The sequence below is a fragment of the Chiloscyllium plagiosum genome, chromosome 38 (assembly GCF_004010195.1).
Source record: "Chiloscyllium plagiosum isolate BGI_BamShark_2017 chromosome 38, ASM401019v2, whole genome shotgun sequence".
In the NCBI taxonomy this organism is placed as follows: Eukaryota; Metazoa; Chordata; class Chondrichthyes; order Orectolobiformes; family Hemiscylliidae; genus Chiloscyllium; species Chiloscyllium plagiosum.
This window is the reverse complement of record NC_057747.1, coordinates 12,130,177-12,149,534: the sequence shown is the minus strand read 5'-3', so window position 1 is coordinate 12,149,534 and position 19,358 is coordinate 12,130,177. Positions and strand designations below refer to the sequence as shown.

Here is a 19,358-nt window from a genome sequence, read left to right as displayed (position 1 = left end):
TTTAGCTAGCAGTTCTAACATTTTGTAGATTTTCATAAATAACATTTACAAAACCACCTGAAGGATTGTTATCTTTATTAAAGATTTTGCAGTTGGGGCTTATGGAAAAAAGCAAACCCTGGGTAGAAACCTAAATTTTATGAGCACAGAGGCAGCACAAATTCAACAGGCACTGTGTTCATTTGATAGCTCTTCCAAGCCATGGACCCGCCAGCTGGAAAGAGTAACATAACACATTGTTTCAAGATAGAGATTTTCTTAGTTATATTAATCATGGTTCCTTTCAGCCATCCATTGATAATCATTTTTAATATATATTTTCTCTTAAGCATTTAACATTATAGAGAATAGAATTTTCACTGCCAATTTCTCAAATAAACTCACAAGTGCAAATATCTTACTTAAAACAAAATGGGTCTGCCAGAAATTGAGACTCCACTGTGAATTATGTGAGACTAATGCACTGCCTAAAACATCATGAAATTCAATGAAACTGCCTGACAGGTTCAGTGTTGGTTTAACAGATGATGGCAATTCTGATATCTTAATTGTAACCAAGTTCAGATATTGGTCCAGAAAAGTCTCACAAGCACCCATCCTCAAACAATACGAGTGCTATTTCCAGATAAAAGCAGATGCTCGCAAAGTGAAAGAGAGAAAAGAATGCTGGAGAAATTTAAGGAGAGAGAAACAGAGTTAATATTTCCAGCTCGATATGACTCTGCTTCTGAGGAAGAACCATTTCAGACTCAAAAGCTGAACTTCATTTCTTTCTGCACAGATGTTATCGGAGCTGCTAAGTTTCTCCAGAATTTTTCTGTTTTATTATTACTTACAGATGGTTGGATGGTCTCAACTGTATGACTGAAGTACTCAATTATATTGTTCTCACCATTTTTAAAAAAAAAAATCACATATAGCAAAGGTTGAACTGAACAGAGACTGACCCAGTACCTTCACTCCATGCAAACAGAGAAAAGGCATCCTTCATGTCGAACAATTTCTCCAAAGGCACTTTTCAGATTTGATGAATGCGTTCAGCAGCAGTCAATGTTCGTAATAGTTTCTTTTCCCTTCATAGAGCAATTTTATGGCTTGAAACGCCCTATGGTTCAATAACTAGTGTCTTGATGTAACATTCAAAAGCTTGGATTGATCAGATGGCAAGAGATAAAACCATCTACATGAGCACTCTAGTTACTTTAAAGAGGAAATTGCAAACTTCTTAAAAACCATCTGATAAAAATCTCTCTATTAAAAAAGATAAAAGTAAATATGGCATCGATGTTGACTTGTGAAACTTGGAGAGCCCTACAGTCATACAGCACAGAAACAGGCCCTTCAGCCCACCAAGTATTTACTGTGGTAAAGGATATGGAAGATATAGAATGTAGGGAAATAGATGGTGACACCTTGCAAAATGTCCATTTTACAGAGGAGGAAGTGCTGGATGTCTTGAAATGATTAAAGGTGGATAAATCGCCAGGACCTGATCAGGTGTACCCTAGAACTCTGGGAAGCTAGAGAAGTGATTGCTGGGCCTCTTGTATCATCGATAGTCACAGGTGAGGTGCCAGAAGACTGGAGGTTGGCGTAGATGTGATCTATATGGACTTCAGTCAGGCATTCGACAAGGTTCCCCATGGGAGATTAATTAGCAAGGTTAGATCTCACTGAATACAGGGAGAATTAGCCATTTGGATACAGAACTGGCTCAAAAGGTAGAAGACAGAGGGTGGTGGTGGAGGGTTGTTTTTCAGACTGGAGGCCTGTGACCAGTGGAGTGTCACAAGGATCGGTGCTGGGCCCTCTACTGTTTGTCACTTACATAAATGATTTGGATGTGAGTATAAGAGGTACAGTTAGTAAGTTTGCAAATGACACCAAAGTTGGAGGTGTAGTGGACAGCGAAGAGGGTTACCTCAGATTACCAGATGTTGACCAGATGGGCCAATGAGCTGAGAAGTGGCAGATGGAGTTTAATTCAGATAAATGCAAGATGCTGCATTTTGGGAAAGCAAATCTTAGCAGGACTTAAACACTTAATTGTAAGGTCCTAGGGAGTGTTGCTGAACAAAGAGACCCTGGAGTGCAGGTTCATAGCTTCTTGAAAGTGAAGTCGCAGGATAGTGAAGAAGGTGTTTGGTATGCTTTCCTTTATTGGTCAGAGTATTGAGTACAGGAGTTGGGAGGTCATGTTGCGGCTGGACAGGACATTGGTTAGGCCACTGTTGGAATATTGCATACAATTCTGGTCTCCTTCCTATCGGAAAGATGTTGTGAAACTTGAAAGAGTTCAGAAAAGATTTACAAGGATGTTGCTAGGGTTGGAGGATTTGAGCTATAGGGAGAGGCTAAACAGGCTGGGGCTGTTTTCCCTGGAGCGTCGGAGGCTGAGGGCTGATGGTATGGAGGTTTACAAAATTATGAGGGGCATGGATATGATAAATAGACAAAGTCTTTTCCCTGGGGTCAGGAAGTCCAAAACTGGAGGGCATAGGTTTAGGGTGAGAGGGGAAAGATATAAAAGAGACCTAAGAGGCAACTTTTTCACACAGAGGGTGGTACGTGTATGGAATGTGCTGCCAGAGGAAGTGATGGAGGCTGGTATAATTGCAACATTTAAAAGGCATTTGGATGGATACATGAATAGGAAGGGTTTGGAGGGATATGGGCTAGGTGCTGGCAGGTGGGACTAGATTGGGTTGGGATATCTGGTCGGCACGGACAGGTTGGACCAAAGGGTCTGTTTCCATGCTGGACATCTCTATGACTCTATGTCTATGCTGACCAACAAACACCAAACTACACTAATCCCATTTACTTGCACTTGGTCCATCGCCTATTATGCCCTACATTTTAAGTGTTCATCCAGATGTTTTTTAAATGTTATGGGAGTACCTGCCTCCACCACCCTCTCCTGTAGCATGTTCCATGTTTCTACCATCCTCTGGGGAAAACAGAATTCCTCAGGTCTCCTCTAAACCACTTCCTCCATACCTTAAACCTATGCCCTCTGGTTTTAGACAAGTCTGACACTGGGAAGAGATTCTCATGATCTACTCTGTCTAGCCTCTCTCATAGTGAATGCTTTGAACCTTTTGGTTTTGAAATTCATGCATTCACTGTGATTATCTAATAAAAAGGATAACCATCCTATAGCCTGCAACCAATATCATGGGAGATTATAAAAGTGCTAAGGTTTGTTGGAGTGTAATCAAGAGAAACAGTTTCAAAAATTGCCCACTTACATACCAACTTACAGGCCAGCAGCAGAGGAAATAAGATCCTAATTTTTTTTACACAGTGCTCAAGTTAAGAATCATATCTTTCCAGCTACTTTGTAAAACCTTATGCCATATCATTCTTTTAAAAAAAAACAGCATGCCTGAAATTGCACTGACATCCTACAGATGTTTTTTCCCTCTGTCACATAAGAAGAACTATCTATCAGTACCACATCTCATATCTCTTCATGAAAAATCCAACCTGCTATAACTTGCAACAATTTAGTCAAGGCATTTCACAATTGCTAAATACTATAAATTCATTTCCAAATGGGTTGCTCACATAAAAGCTGTACCCAACTTTTCCTCCATTTGCTACTAGTTTCACATCAACCCTCCAGTTATATCTTGTTCTGCCTACATCTCAGACCCTGTTCCATGTTTGGTTTCATCACTCGAAGTGTCTCTCTTACATGTTTGCTTCTCATTTAATAGTAGCATGATCCTCAGGGTCTTTACAAGGTCACAGGCTCAATGAACAACAGGACAGCAATTAGGAGGAATCTGCTTCTTGTAAAACGTTGTGAAGCATTTGAACTTTCCACGTCACAGATGCTCAATCATTAAGTAATTTCAAGTCAGAAATTGAGAAATTTTCGGATACCGAAAAGGTTGAATGTGTAGTGAGGAAGATATAGCAGAAATAAAAGTTCAGTCATGATCTCACTGAATGGGAGAAGCAGGCTAGAGGGATCAGATAGTCCACTCTTTTTTTCTTATTCAGCTATCGGTCCATGATAAATGTATATTAAATAATCTGGCAGAATTCTTTATCCAGGTGAGCTGCAGGTCACTTTGCAGCTTAAGCATCTTAATCACTATGTTCCTTCAGTACAATATCATAATATCATACCTTCAATCACCCAATGCTATAAGAATGCTGATAAGACTTTAAAAACAGCAATGCAGAATGAGAAATGAACCAACCAGGTAATTTTGCTCTGGCATTTGTTATGAATTGCTGAACATTTAATGCAGTTATGACATTTGACATAAAGACATATTGAATTATTAACCTTCCTGATTACCACTGAAGTACGAAATAGTTGAAAACAAACATTTCAATAATTACAAAAGAAAATTGCCTAGCTAATAATCTGAGATATGATTTGATTTTTTCGAATTCATATGACAGATCAGTTGAGAACCGTGTGCTATCCTCCTATCCACAATGGCAGGCTGACCAACAACATTTCATTGATAGAATTTTCAATTCGGCAATTTTTAAAATTAGTTCTACTGTCGCAATATACCCTAAATGTACATTGGGACTTAATTCAAATTACTGGATAATTCAATTTTACCGTGAATTAGACTCAAGCACAATATGATACTGGCCCTAAGGCTTTGAAGCGATTGAGGAATTTCTTGTGCCTTGCAAGAGTGTGAGTAAATAAAAATGAAATGTTCAAAAAATAAGAGTAAGCTTGAGAATGGCATTAAACAAATGATTAATCTTTTGTTTTTGTTTGCTTTCTAAACACACAACTCGGTCATGTAAATCACATCATTTGGTGTGCACACAATGACGTTTCCTCTCCCTCCACAAACAAATTGTCTGACTATTGATTTAGAAAAGAAAACAAACAGCTTTAATTTCAACAACGTTTTTGGAACAGAAGGTAATAAACCACTCTATATGGTTCCTGTACAAGGTTGCATAGACTTTCCAACTAGAGAAAGAAAACTTTCTACGCAACCACCAGAATCTCTTGCTAGGTGAAAAGTGAGCTGAAAATTCACAGGAATGAATTATTACAATCATACTCACTCAGCTCTTTTCTTTCTTCAAATGAATTACATCCCAGGCTCACAATCCCCTGGGATTACCCTCCACCTGTTTTCTGGCATCAAAATGAAATGTGTGCAATTAGGTGTCTCACACATCTGTGGCCCTCCACCAAACAGCCCTTAAATACAATGCTCTGAAAATTAAGACACAACAAATAAATATCCACCAAATCCACTCTGATCTATACCGATTCTCTGATGAATGGAAGCATCCTAGAAGATGAAACATTTTAATGCAGCTCTTGCATATGGAGCTGATATAGGAGTAATGATAAAAAAAACTAACAATTCAGAAATAAACATCTTGTGCCAAAATACTAATTAGTTCTGCTGTTCAATTAACTAGAAGCAGAACAATAATTCTGCAGCGATCAGCATGCCTTTATTCCCAACAGTTTAAAAGTACCTGGCTCAGGATTTGACACTCAGGTCAAAAAGCACCATTTAAAAGAATTTTTCCGCCCCATCAGTAAGAGATTCACGATACATTACTGACAACAGTGCATACTTTACCATTTAACTTCAGCAGATAGACAAGCTTCTGTCTGGGAGCCAGCTTTCTGTGGCACCCCCCCCACCAACCCCACCAATACAACAACAAACAGACTGCTACCAGCTGTCGGCGCGCGCACTCACCCGCCCACCTCAGCTGTAATGGACAGCTCCTCCAGCCATTCACAAAGCGGGATGTAGATAAGGTGACGCCCCCCGGCCAATCGGACTGCCGGATCTCGCCCCACCCCTTTCCTCAAGGTAACTTTTTTTGTATCCAATTGTCTTCCTTGCTCCCGTTATTAGTAACAATCCTGTTTCCCTGCACTGCCCCAAATCCTTTGGTGAATCTAAGAACGCATCAATCTCTGTCTGGAATATCCTCAATGACTGAGCCAGCTTTGGAGAATTCCAAAGATTCTCCAGCCCCTGGAGTCTTCACCACCTCAATCCTAAACGGTTTAGCCTTCATTCTGAGTTCTCATTTCCAGAAATGTGCTGGAGAAACGTTCTTGCTGTTTATATGAAAGAATTTCGAGTGAGGAAACATCCACCTTTTAAACCCCAGCAGGTTTTTTCTGTTTGTGTGCGCGGAGGCTGCTGTGATTTTCCTCCTGCACTTTCTCTGTCCCTCCCCCATCCCACAGGTTCCCGGGTGGAAGTGAATCCGGGCAGTGCACTCTGACAGCTGCTGCTGGCTTTCCTTGCCCTCCCGCTGGGAGTTGGTCTCCCCTTGTGTCAGCGCGGATGTGAGAGAAGCACACGGGCCAAAATAATCAGTGCTGCAAACAAAACAAAGCTCTGGCCCATTGTGCAACTGATCCGCGGAAGGTCAGACTGAACTGAATCAGTCTCATGCACCAACTGCAAGCAGGGCTCCTTCCCGCATCCTTCCCCGTTTTATTTTCGGTTGTTTACCGTCGCCATGGCGATGTGTACACTGCTGCTTTGATTTATTTAGCCGAGGTTTAATCATGTCATTCGGGTTGTTATGTCTCGTCACGTGTAAGCACCTTTTTTTTCCCCCAGTGCAAGAATCAAGTACACATTTGGAATAGTCATTATAAAACTGATGGGAAAAAAAAGGAAAAACGCTACAATGTTTTGGATGAACAGAAATGTCCGAAATAGGCGTACGAGTAGACCATTCGGTCCGTCCAGCCTGCACTCTCATTCTGAAAACACAAAATGCTGGAGATTACAGCAGGCCACACACATCCATGGGGAGAAAGCAAGGTAACGTTTCTAGTCTAGATGACTCTTCATCCGACGAAGAGTCATCTGGAGTCAAAACATTAGCTTGTTCTCCCTCCATGGATGCTGCCTGACCCACTGTGATCTCCAGCATATTTTGTTTTCAGTACAGACCAGCATCTGCAGTCATTTGCTCCTGCTGTCCCATTCAACTAGTTTGATCATCTACCTCAAACCTTTTTTTTCACCATATTACCCCATATCCCTTGATATTTTTAATATCTAGTAATATATCAATCTCTGTCTTGAATATATTCAATGATTGAGCCTCAGTAGCTCTCTGGGGTAGAGAATTCCAAAGCCTCATCACTCTGAGTAATACATTAAATTCCCTACAGTGTGGAAACAGGCCATTTGGCCCAACAAGTCCACAATGACCCTTCGAAGAGTAACCACTGAGCTACCGCGCACATTCTCTTCATCTCAGTCCCAAGTGGTCTAATTTTTATTCTGATCTGCCTCCCTGTTTCTAGAACTTTACTGCACTCCCCCTCCACCACCAAACCACACCAACATTCTTCCTGCAACTTCCCTGCTCAAACCTGTGCAAATATTGTAGGTTTAAACAAGACACCTCTCATTCTTCCTGACAATACAAGCACAATCTCCTTCACCTTTCCACACAGGACAACCTCACCGTGCAGAGGTCAGTCTGGTGAGCCTTTGTAGCACTTCCTCTAATGGTAAGTGTATCCTTCCTTAGATCAAAAGACCAGATAAAGGAGTTGTAGGCTGTAGATACCAAAACTACTGCAAACATGTACCTCCAATTTAGAAGTGTTTCAGAGGCAGAGTGAGAGAGATGGAGGCATCTGAAGTGAACCAGAGCAAGCTGGTCTGGAAGCAGTGAGAAAACTGATATTGGGGATGAGTGTTGCTCAAAATTTGGAAATCATGAACTACTTTTGAAGTGTTGCCACTGTTGTAATAATGGGAATAATGAAATCTGTTTACACACAGTGAGTTCCCAAACATGGCAAAATCATACATGAGCAGATGTTTTCAGTGATCATGGGACACGGGATAGAATTCTTGTACTTTGCTTTCAAAAAGTGCCCCATGATCTTAAACTTACCGTGAAAAACCTGAGTTCAACATCTTATTGGAAGGATGAGCTCCTTACCTCATAGTTGTGCTTTAAATAAGACCCGTGTATTTCCAGCTCCATAATATCACACAGCTTCAGCCTGTGTTTCAGTTCACGGGCTAATGAAACTTTCATCCACGTCTTCAATACTTCTAGATTAATTATTGCCCACACTCATGGCTGATCTGCTATGTTTATCACTCTGTAAACTTGAGGTAATCCAAAGTTCCACTGATAATGTCTTCATACCTCAGTCCTCCTCTCTACCTCACTTACCTCCAATTAAAATCTGCCTCTTTGACCAAGCTTTGGGTAATTTGCCCTTACACGGCTCACTGTTGTATTTCATTTTGTAATGTAACACAATGGAATGTTGTGTTACATTAAAGGCACTATTTAAATTTAACTGGCTGTTGTTACTGTTGAAAGACTGTGCCTTCAATAATACAGCACTCACTCAGCACTGCACTGAAACAACAGCCTCAAACATGTGCTCAGGTCTCCCTAGTCTACAAGGCAAGAGTGATACCGTTAAGTCAGATCAAATTGTTTGGTATAATTACATTTTTAATTAACTACATTGGCCAATAAAATATATAATTGCCAAAGACAATTGTGTCTGGAATTATCAATCTAAATTTGACTTGTATGTAATTATCTTCAAATTAAAGTTTATAGTTTCCAAGTGCATCCTGGCACCAGGGAAACCCATCTGGCAGTAAACTGCAGGAAGCCAAGGGCGTACTAGAGACAGTTTTCCAATATGCATTGCATACAGAAAAAGTTTCATGTTGCCAGAAAACTATCCCTCACATGAACTATTTCTGAGTGAACACGTTTCTAAAATTATATGCTTTTCAAAATCAAAACGAATATGCATTAAGTAGTCAATTTCTCCATGTGGTTGCGTATGGTGAGCCAAATCGAGTATAAGGTGAGGTGGTGAGAAAGATTTGACCAGGTCACACAAAGGTAAATCTGTCATTATATTGAGCCATATGTTTTGCTATCGTTTTATAATTTTCAAATTAAATACCTATATACACTTTTTAAATGGAAACTAGTAAAAATGTTGGGCATTTATTTAAATCCAACAATAGTTACACTCCAGCACCTCTATTGGCAGGAGGAATTAATTATAGCGTAACAGTTTACATAGGTAGCTTCCATCAGAAATGTGAAAGTAGGAAGTCAGAAGTGATAAGGTTGACTGTACAATGCAAGAATATTAATATATTATCATTAGGTTGAAAGCTATTTTATGATATGTTCCATATCTACTTTTCACTTTGATTAAAATTTGTATACATTAATGCATTTTGCACATGAAAGTCCTTGTATTTGGAAAAAAACCCATAAGGCCCAGTTTGTTAAAAAAATATGTAATTTAATGGATTTTAATTTACAAATGGTTGTACATGGAATGTGGCCATTGCTGCATTGGTCAGCATTTATTTGCATTCAAAGATGGGCGTGAGCTGCTTTCTTCGACACTGTAGTCTAATTATCGTACACACACCTACAATGCTGATAGACTGGATGTTCCAGGATTTTAGCATGATCATGTTGAAGGGACAGACATGTATTTCCATGTCAGGATGGTAAGTGGTTTAGAGCAAGCTTACAGATAGTGGGATGTTCCCATTTATCTGCCTCCCCTGTCCTTCCGAATGGTTGTGGCTGTGGGTTGAGAAGGAGCTGATTAATATGAGTTATTGGAGTATATTTTGTAGATGGTACACACTGCTGCTACTGGGCGTCATGATGTGGAGGTGCCGGTGTTAAAATGGGATAGACAAAGTTAAGAATCACACAACACCAGGTTATAGTTCAAATGGTTTATTTGGAAGTACAAGCTTTTGGAGCGGTGCTCCTTCATCAGGTAGCTAGTGGGTCAGGATCATAGGACTCAGAATTTGTATTATAAAAGATCAAAGTGTCATACAACTGATGTGATGTAGTGGATGGACAGAATGTTTGTGAATGTGGTTTGTGAATGGGCTGCTTAGACTAGAATGGTGTCAAACTTCTTCAGTTCACACACAAGCTCTCTCTCATATGCACATACATACACCGCTCCCCCCCACACTCACACCAACACAAACACCCTCTCGGACATACCCCATCTCACTTAACCAAGCTTGCACACACATATACACACACACTCAATCTGTTGCTCCTACATGCGCACACATATAAAGCTCATGGGGCGAATTTCTTTCTGCAGAATTACGTTTTAGTTTGCTCAAAAACTGCATGAATCCATGTAAAACTCTGGAAATTATACAGAGGATTTGTCAATCTGAGGTAGCAGATAGACTCCACATCTATTGTTTAAAAAGCTGAGCTAACTTGAGAATTAAATTTAAAAGAAGTTCTTGAAGAACAGAAACCAGCATATCCTATTTTTAAAGATGAAAGTTTTAATCTAAGATTGTTTACTGTATCACATCTCCATGACACTGGGACTCCTTTGGCAACAAATTCTGTGAATATGATCTTAACCACCTGATGAAGGAGCGGCACTCTGGAAGCTAGTGCTTCCAAATAAACCTGTTGGACTATAACCTGGTGTTGTGTGATTTTTAACTTTTTCCACTCCAGTCCAAGCATGTCCAAGTCATTCTTCAGTTCTGTTAGAGTTGCACTCATCCAGGCAATTGGAGGGTTTTTTGTCACACTTCTGACAGTGCCTCATGGCTGATGGAGATAGTCATTGCCTGGTACTTTTGCGGCACAAATATGTTTCAGTGCTTACTACCCCAAGTCAGGGTATTGCTAAGGTCTGAATGCAGTTGGACAAAAATTGCTTCATTTTCTGTCTGGTCACAAATAGCACTAAATGTTAGCGAGTTTTGAGAAGATTTGTAGCTCAGGTTGAGGTTTTGGATGTAGGTTTGCTCGCTGAGCTGAAAGATTCATTTCCAGATGTTTCGTTACCTTACGAGGTAACATCTTCAGTGGGCCTCAGGCGAAGCAATGCTGAAAATTCCTGTTTTCTATTTATATGTTTGGGTTTTTTTGGACCCATTCCCCAACCGAAAGAAACCCAAACATATAAATAGAAAGCAGAAATTTTCAGCATTGCTTCGCATGAGGTCCACTGAAGATGTTACCTAGTAAGGTAATGAAATGTCTGGAAATGAACCTTTCAGCAGCGAGCAAACCTACATCCAGCACTAAATATTGTGCATCAATTAATGAAAGTCCCTATTTCTGACCTAATGATGGAAGAACATCATTGATGAAATAACTAAAGGTTGTTCATTGCTGAGAAAGTGCTACTTAATAGCACTAGGTGGAGGTGAAGCACAGGAGGTCAGGTAGCATCCAAGGAGCAGGAAAATTGAATTCCTGATGAAGGACTTTTGCCCGAAACATCAATTTTCCTGCTCCTCAGATGTTGCCTGAACTGCTGTGCTTTTCCAGCACCACTCTAATCAGGAAAATTGATGTTTCAGGCAAAAGCCCTTCATCGGGAATGGGTCACTTGATAGCACTGTTGATCCCTTTTTTCATTTCAGAAAAAACAGCAGTACCTGACAAAATGGCAATGCTCAGAGTGGAAGGATATGGAATAGTTGCCAGAGTATGTTGCTAGCCACCAGCTATTTAAACTCAAGGTCAAAATAGGTCATGAGCTACTATTTAAACACAAGGTCAAGATGGGTAATTTCATGGCACTAAATGAATTTGTTAGAAGCACTGATTGAGAATACACTGTGCCAAGGGCAGGGAGGCATGGTGGTGGGTGGATGGATGCAAATGTTTGGGTTAGTTAGGTACCTGGACAATTTTTTACACTGATTAATACTTGATTTTAAATGTAAAAGCACTTTGCTCCTTAAACAATTTACTTATCAACTAAAAAATAGCCAAAGAATGTAAGACTGAAATAAGAACAGATAGATAAGAACAAACAGATTTGAAAGACATGATAGCATTGAGTGGAAAAATAATCATTTTGAGTGGTACTTTCATCAAACCTTTTAATAATGTATATTCAAAAATTAAGGGAATTAGTATATTATTACTAAAATCAAAGAAAAAATATTAAAGCAAAAAAAAATCAGCTGACATTGTGGTTTCATTTTCGCAAGCAGGATTACTTTAATCATTCCTTACATTGTGGAAACAGGCCCTTCGGCCCAACAAGCCCACACCAACCCTCTGAAGAGTAACCCACCCAGACCCATTCCCCAACTCTATTATTCTACATTTACCCCTGACTAATGCACCTAAACTACAAGTTTCTGAACACTATGGGCAATTTAGCATGGCCAATTCACCTAACCTGCGCATCTATGGATTGTGGGAAGAAACCGGAACACTGGACGAAATCCACACAGACACGGGGAGAATGTGAAAACTCCACACAGGCATTCGCCTAAGGCTGGAATGAATCTCTGGCACTCTGAGGCAGCAGTGCTAACCATTGAGCCACTGTGCCTTTAATATTTAGGTTTAATCTGTATAGACTAGAGACCTTTACAAACCTTCACAAACCTTGCAAAAAAGACTAGAGACAATAACCATTCTATCTTTTTAGGAAACGTAAAACATGAATCAAAGTACACTGTAGTCCACTGAGTATAATAGCAGCTTCTAACAAATTCATTTAGTGCCATGAAATGACCCATCTTGACCTTGTGTTTAAATTGTAGCTCATGACCTATTTTGACCTTGAGTTTAAATAGCTGGTGGCTAGCAACATACTCTGGCAACTATTCCATATCCTTCCACTCTGAGCATTGCCATTTTGTCAGGTACTGCTGTTTTTTCTGAAATGAAACATTAACAAGGAAAAGAATAAAGTAAACAAACCTATAGAATTACTTTTTCTACTTGTATGATTATTGGACTGAATCATCATAGCTTTTCACATCTGTTGACAGATGTGGTAATAAAGTTTGTGTTATATGGTGAGGGGATGGGGTGAGGGATTTCCAGTAAAAGTTGTTTTTACTTTGGCGGTTGGTTTGAATATGAAATCCTCAGTGGAATTACTTGTTGATGCAGTCAAAAGAATGTTTTAACAGGGAATAAGCCAGCTGCCATATAAGGAAGTCTAGGGCAGGGGGCGTAGACATTGAACTGGTACTCGCGGCATGATTAAGAGTATTTTACATAGGACTCTTACAGTCAGAGATAGGCAAAACTTAATTAGATAACCTTAATTGTGAAAACTCATTACCCATCTGATGTGCCATTCATTTGTTCTATAAAATTATATCTTATCATAAACCACTAAAAGTAAGCAAAACACGGGTATATACTTCAAGAAGAAATTTATTGCACAATTAAATCAATAATTCTTTTGTTACTGCCTTTTTGAACATAGAGTCATAGCGATGTACAGCACAGAAACCAACCCTTCGGTCCAACCTGTCCATGCCGACCAGGTATCCCAACCCAATCTAGCCCCACCTGCCAGCATCAGGCCCATATCCCTCCAAACCCTTCCTAATCATATACCCATCCAGATGTCTTTTAAATGTTGCAATTGTAATGTTCCCAGATGTACTCCGATGTCCAGTGATACATGAATTCAGCAGGAAAGGCAGTAACTGCTAACTCTGTCAGTTAGTAATGGGGGTTTCTTTCTCTGTCTGTCTCTCCTTTACTGTCCTCACTATGTGCTTCCTTTGTCTGTTCTTCTCCCTTTTAAAGGTAAAAGAAATTTCCTTATTGTGATAATTCAAAAAGTGACAAGTACAATTTTCTATGCCCTCTGAGGGTCAAAATTTCAAAATGCAGAAGAAATCAGTGGTCAGCACTACTGTCTCACAGTGCCAGGATCCCACTTTCGGGCGACTGCCTGTGTGGAGTTTGCACATTCTCCTGTCTCTGTGATTTCCACCAGGTGTTCTGGTTTTCTCTCACAGTCTGAAGATGCGCAGATTAGATGGATTAGCAATGATAAAATGAGTAAAAAGGATCTATATTTGTACAGCACCTTTCAGTTTCGAGCAGTTAAGTGTGATAGTTGCAATGTTGGAAACAAAGCATTCCATTTGTATATAAGATTCCCCAAACAGCAATGTGATACCAGCAGATTTTCGATTTATGTTTAATGATGTTATTGAGGAGTAAATATTGTCCAGGAGATCAGGGAGGATTACACTTCTCATCTTCAAAATAACGTCTTTTTTTTTACATACACCTGAGAATGTACATCCAATGTCTTAGCGTCTCCCCCCAAAGATGGTTCCTTTAGAATGTCATCATAGATTTTGCCTTTAAATCTCTGGAGTGGAACTTGAAGCCATACCCTTCCACCTCAGGCAACAAGGCTTCCTGGTGCGCTAAAACTGACACACTAATTGAGATTATTGCAATTAATTCTTACCCTTCATTCTTACTGCTTAAAGTGGGTTCGGTTTTGCTTGGTTGGCTGGACGGTTTGTTTGTAGAGTAGTGTGATGTCTAACTGCATGGGTTCAATTCCTATCACTGATTTGAGATTACCATGAAGGTCTCTCCTTCTCAACCTCTTCCCTCAGCTGAAGTCTGTGGCCCTCAGGTTAAATCACCACCAGTCGCTCCTCTCTAATGGGAGAACAGCTATTATGGTCTGGTAAGACTATTATGATGCAACAACTGTTTAAAGTGTCATCTGGATAAATCTTTTATTCTGGGTAATATTATTTCTTGTGTTCATTCTAACCAGCATTATCTCCTGGTAATAACTGCGGCGAAACATTTAGAGTCATTAGTGCTAACACATGAGCATCCCTACACATCAATAACAAGAAGTCAGTGTACAATGACAAATGGCACCAAAGTAAAAATCTGTCCATTAACCATCATCATTGTGCTTTATGCCATTCCTTCAGAATAAACTACACTGAATTGACAAAATGCAAAAAGTTTAAAAACATGTGAAACAACTTACATAAAAGTTAGAAACCCATTACAAAAAAACTTTCCTCAATATAAGGAAAGCTAATTAGAACCACAACACTGATAACATTTAACAGACTTAGATTTATGTAGGAATAATCAGAGCTCAAGAGAATTGCCAAAGTGCTGTCTATATTGTTACAAATATTTTTTAAAATGTTAGAAACAATAAAATAAACAATAAGGACTGCATTTTTATGCAAATGGACTGTTTACCATTTATATTCCATCTGTCGATTGACTTTAGTTATAAATTAAATTGAAGTATTTGCGTTTTTCCACTTCAAAGCACTCAGGTGATAATGTGACCGGTTACAAAACAGTCAAAAAAATCACAGATAGATGGAATAAACTGTAGAACACAAAGGCATTTTCAGCAGATAAATAATACATTTATGTTGTACACTCAAGCAGGGAATTCTTAAACAGACACATTTCCTTGGTTTAAGTCAATAAATTAACACTAACAGCTGGAATTCCCTCCTTGTTATTGCTAGCTAAAAAGATAACTTCATAAAAAGTATTTTTATTCCAGATGCAGCACAGAATAAAATTAAGCAGCATATTTGAACATGTTAGTACGAGGTCATAAATCAATTTGTTTTTAATTTGAGGTACCAATGATAATTTTGTTGTTGAATTGCTCAATGAAGCCTGTTTCTGTTGTTTTTTTTCATTTTAAGAACTGTAGTTTGGATTTCAATGATTGTTCAATGCTTATTTTCTTTCGAAGCATTGTGCCTTCTACAATTCTTATTATTATCCAATCTCAGAAAGTACATCTGATACAGGCCGCAGACATCTCAGTGGGTGGTGGCAAACAAAATCTGCTTGAGTAACGTGAGAAGAAATTGCTTCGCCCTTCATCCCCCAGCCTCGCCAGACATCGGGAGGCTGGTCTCCCTCCCTGAGGGAAACCTGAGAGGATTGCCAGACATGAGCATTTGAACTATAGTCCACATAGATAAGTTTGCTATGCTCAACTACAATGCTCAAAGTGAAATGCTAAAAAGGGACTAAGCACTAAATTAAAATGCACTGGAAACTGTCTTTCCATGGCTACTTTTGTTTGCTGAAGCACTTTGTTTCTTGTACAGAACCCAGTATTTCACATAATTTAAGGCCGATTATTGGGGAATGTTTTCATATGACTCTTACTGATTGTGTGACTTGATAGCGAAGTGGTTGACAGACAGGAAACAAAGAGGAAGAATAAACGGCTCTTTCTCTGAGTGAGCAGGCGGAAACTAGTGGGGTGCCGCAGGGACCAGTGTTTGGACCCCAGCTATTCACAATGCATATTAATGACTTAGATGAGGGAGCTATGTGTATCAATGTATTAAATGGCGGAGCTGGCTTAAGGAGCTGAATTGCCTGCTCTCCTAGTTCTTATGTTCTTTAGTACGGAAGAGATTAAGCTTGCCCTTTTGTAAAGTTAAGCCTGATTAACAGAACACTCAAATAGAATCACATTTCAGGCATTTTTATTACTGTTTAACGTTAGAATATAAATTAAATTATCTGTAAAGGAACAGACCCCTAAATATCCCTCGCCCAATGATGCAGCTCTTTGGAGCTTCAGCACTTAGACCATATAATATAATTTAACTGCTTTTAGTATCCTCAGCCACCAGAACCAAGGGAACACGAGAGACAACTTTGTGAGTTTTGCTTGTATAGGGCCTGCTGAGATTATCCGTGTCCTGATATTACATTGGATAATTACAAGAAAAGATTGCACCTGTATCGCTCCTTTCTCAAATTGAGGATGCCCTAATATGCCTTACAGCCAATGTAGCACTTTTTGAAATTTTGCTGCTAATGTCATATGGGAAACGTGGCATCCAATGTTCCCACAGCTTCTAACAGAAACAGCAACAGGATATCCCGCAAATCGGTTTGAGTGGGTTTGAATGAGGTAAACAAAAACACTCTGCTAGCTAAGTTGGCTGGACAGCTGGTTTGTGATGACCACAGAGTGTGGGTTCAATTTCTACGCCAGCTGAGGTTACCTATGAAGGACTCTCCTCCTCTGCCCGTGCCTGAAGTATTGTGACCCTCAGGTTAAGCCACCACCAGTTATCTTTCCTTAATGAGAGAGCAGATCTATGGTCTGGCAGGACTATAGTGATCTTACCTTTATACCTTCTTAACTCAAGTCACAACCACCTGAATCTGAGGCGAGAGAATTGTCACTGAGCCATGGTTGAACATACAGACTTCAAATCTTCTTCTAAGACCTAGTATTTGCAAAAGGTATGTTTTGATAGGAAATTCGGATATGAAGTTGTGCTAATTTACCATTATTGTAACTTTCCAACCAAAATGGCTGCCAGAAATGCCCCTACTCAATGGGCAAAGACGAAGACATGGGCCTGATGGGTAATGTTTTTGTAATGATCATGATAACAACCCTGGCTGTTAACAACCCCTCTGTACAAAGAGAGGCCCAGATTGCTAGGTAGCAGTTAAATGGCTCACTATGGGCGTGCAATTGAATGGCGTGGGTTGATTCATTTTCTTTTACTGTCACGTTGCACTGTTCTGTTGACAGCTCCCTCACTCCCTTACTGATGCAGAAAAGGCCTGTTACAGCAGCAAATCCCAATAGCCTCCTCCTTCTCTTATTCTCTATTTTTCTGTATTGTGTGAGATCAGCAGCAGAGGTGGAAAGCACTTTGGGAATGTTGGCCAGATAAGTGTTTTGTTTGGAGCACAGCTGAAAATTGCATCCTACTGCATTTCTGCTGGAGGAGGAAATTCCCAGTCGTTAAGTGCTAAAGAAATACTACAAACCGGAAGCTGGTTATTCTTAGCTGTATCCAGCTGTGTTCATGCCAGACAATGTATGGACTGTAGTTAATTTTGTAGATTTTAAGGATGTGAGCATAGTCTGTGAAATAGCTGCACTTTACAACATTCAACATTGCAGGTTCGTAACATCACAAAAAATAGGAACAGGAGTGGGCTCCTCAGCCCATTGAGCATGGCCGTCAGCTATGAAGACTATGACTGATATAGAGTGGCCTTAACTCCATACCCCTTCCCTCCCTATAACTCCGGACTCCCCTGTCAATCAATAATCAATCCATTCAGCTTTGAGCTCAATAGCCCTCCTCTCTGTGGAAGAGAATTCCAAAGGCAAGTGGCCCAATGGAAGAAAAAGTCCTCTCCATCGTCTTAAATGGGAGGCCCCTTATTTTAAAAGCATGTCCCCTGGTTCTAGATATCCCAAAGGGGGGAGTCACCATCTCAGCACTTACCCTGTTAACACCCTTCAGAATCTTACACGTTTCGAGGGGATTCCCGCTCTTTCTTCTGCTGTATTAACAGGCTTCCAAGGCTTGAAAAACTCAGGCCATCAGGGTTAAGCCCAATAGATAGTTTAAACATGTTTAGATTTAGGTTTTTTTGTCACCCATGTGTCTGAGTACAGGAGTACAGTGAAAAGTGTACAAAGTCACCATTCTCCAGCGCCACCTTAGTGTACCAAAGACAGGATTAAAAACAGAAGCAGAAATAAAAGGAACAGCCAAAAGAAAAGGAAGCACCCAGATCAATCCCCTGCCCCTGCCATGCATTCTCGCCCCCAGAAAAACAAAGTCCATCCCTCAGTCTGCCAATTCTCAGGTGACCCGAGACCCCCACACGTCACCATAGCGACCACCACCTCTGCCATCAGGTACCCGGGCCCAGCCATGGCCCAGAGCCTGACCACCACCACTGGAACCGTGCTGCCATTTTACAGCGCCATCTTGCCTCCACCACCATTGTCGAGTCCGCCAAAGCTGCTGGGTCCTGGACTGGGCTCAAACTCAGCGTTGGCGCACCATGCCGAAGCAACCCGTGCCTTGATTTGGCTGCAGCCCACTGCAGGAATCAATGGCTTGGGCCTCAGCTCTTCACAATCTGTGTCAATGGCTTAGATGAAGGATCGACATCTGCCTGCTTTACAGTCAACACAAAACTAGGTTGCATTGTACGTGGTGAGGAGAATGTTTAGAGTCTTCAAGATGATCGAGAAAAGTTAAGAGAGTGTGCAAACGCTAAGGCAGGTGCAATAAAACATGGATTATATGAATTTGGAAGAAAAGCAGAATGGCAGAGTATCATTTCAATTGAAATAGAGTGGGAAAGGTGGATGTAAAAAGATGTCCTTGGTACATCAGTTACTGAAAGCAAGCGTACAGGTGTAACAAGCAATTAGAAATGGAAATGGTATGTTAGCCTTCATTGCAAGAAGGATTGGGGACAGGAGCAAAGACGTCTCGCACAGTCTCTTGGATACTGGTTGCAGTTTTGGTCTCCTTACCCACATAAAAATATATTTGCCGTAGAAGGGCTGTAGCAAAGGTTCACGAGAACTTCTTGGGATGACAGGATTGTTGTATGAAAAGAGATTGGGTTGACTAGGCCTGGATTCATTGGAGTTCAGAAAATGAAAGGGGGTCTCATTGAACCTTATAAAAGTTTGGAGTGATTGGATGCTGGGGTGATGTTTCCCGTGCTGGGGGATCCAGAACAAGGGGTCAAGTTGACCATTT

The 19,358-nt window shown here is 40.3% G+C and overlaps 1 protein-coding gene across 1 annotated transcript in view; it reads right to left on the bottom strand.

The window, feature by feature from the left end:
• The window catches only part of rassf4a (Ras association domain family member 4a), a 264,606-nt gene extending 258,941 nt beyond the window's left edge, over positions 1 to 5,665 (bottom strand). Inside the window, exon 1 of the mRNA XM_043678853.1 lies at positions 5,592 to 5,665. The gene's annotated coding sequence lies outside the window, so the exon portion shown is untranslated. The remainder of the gene's footprint in view (positions 1 to 5,591) is intronic.
• Positions 5,666 to 19,358: the final 13,693 nt, after the last annotated feature.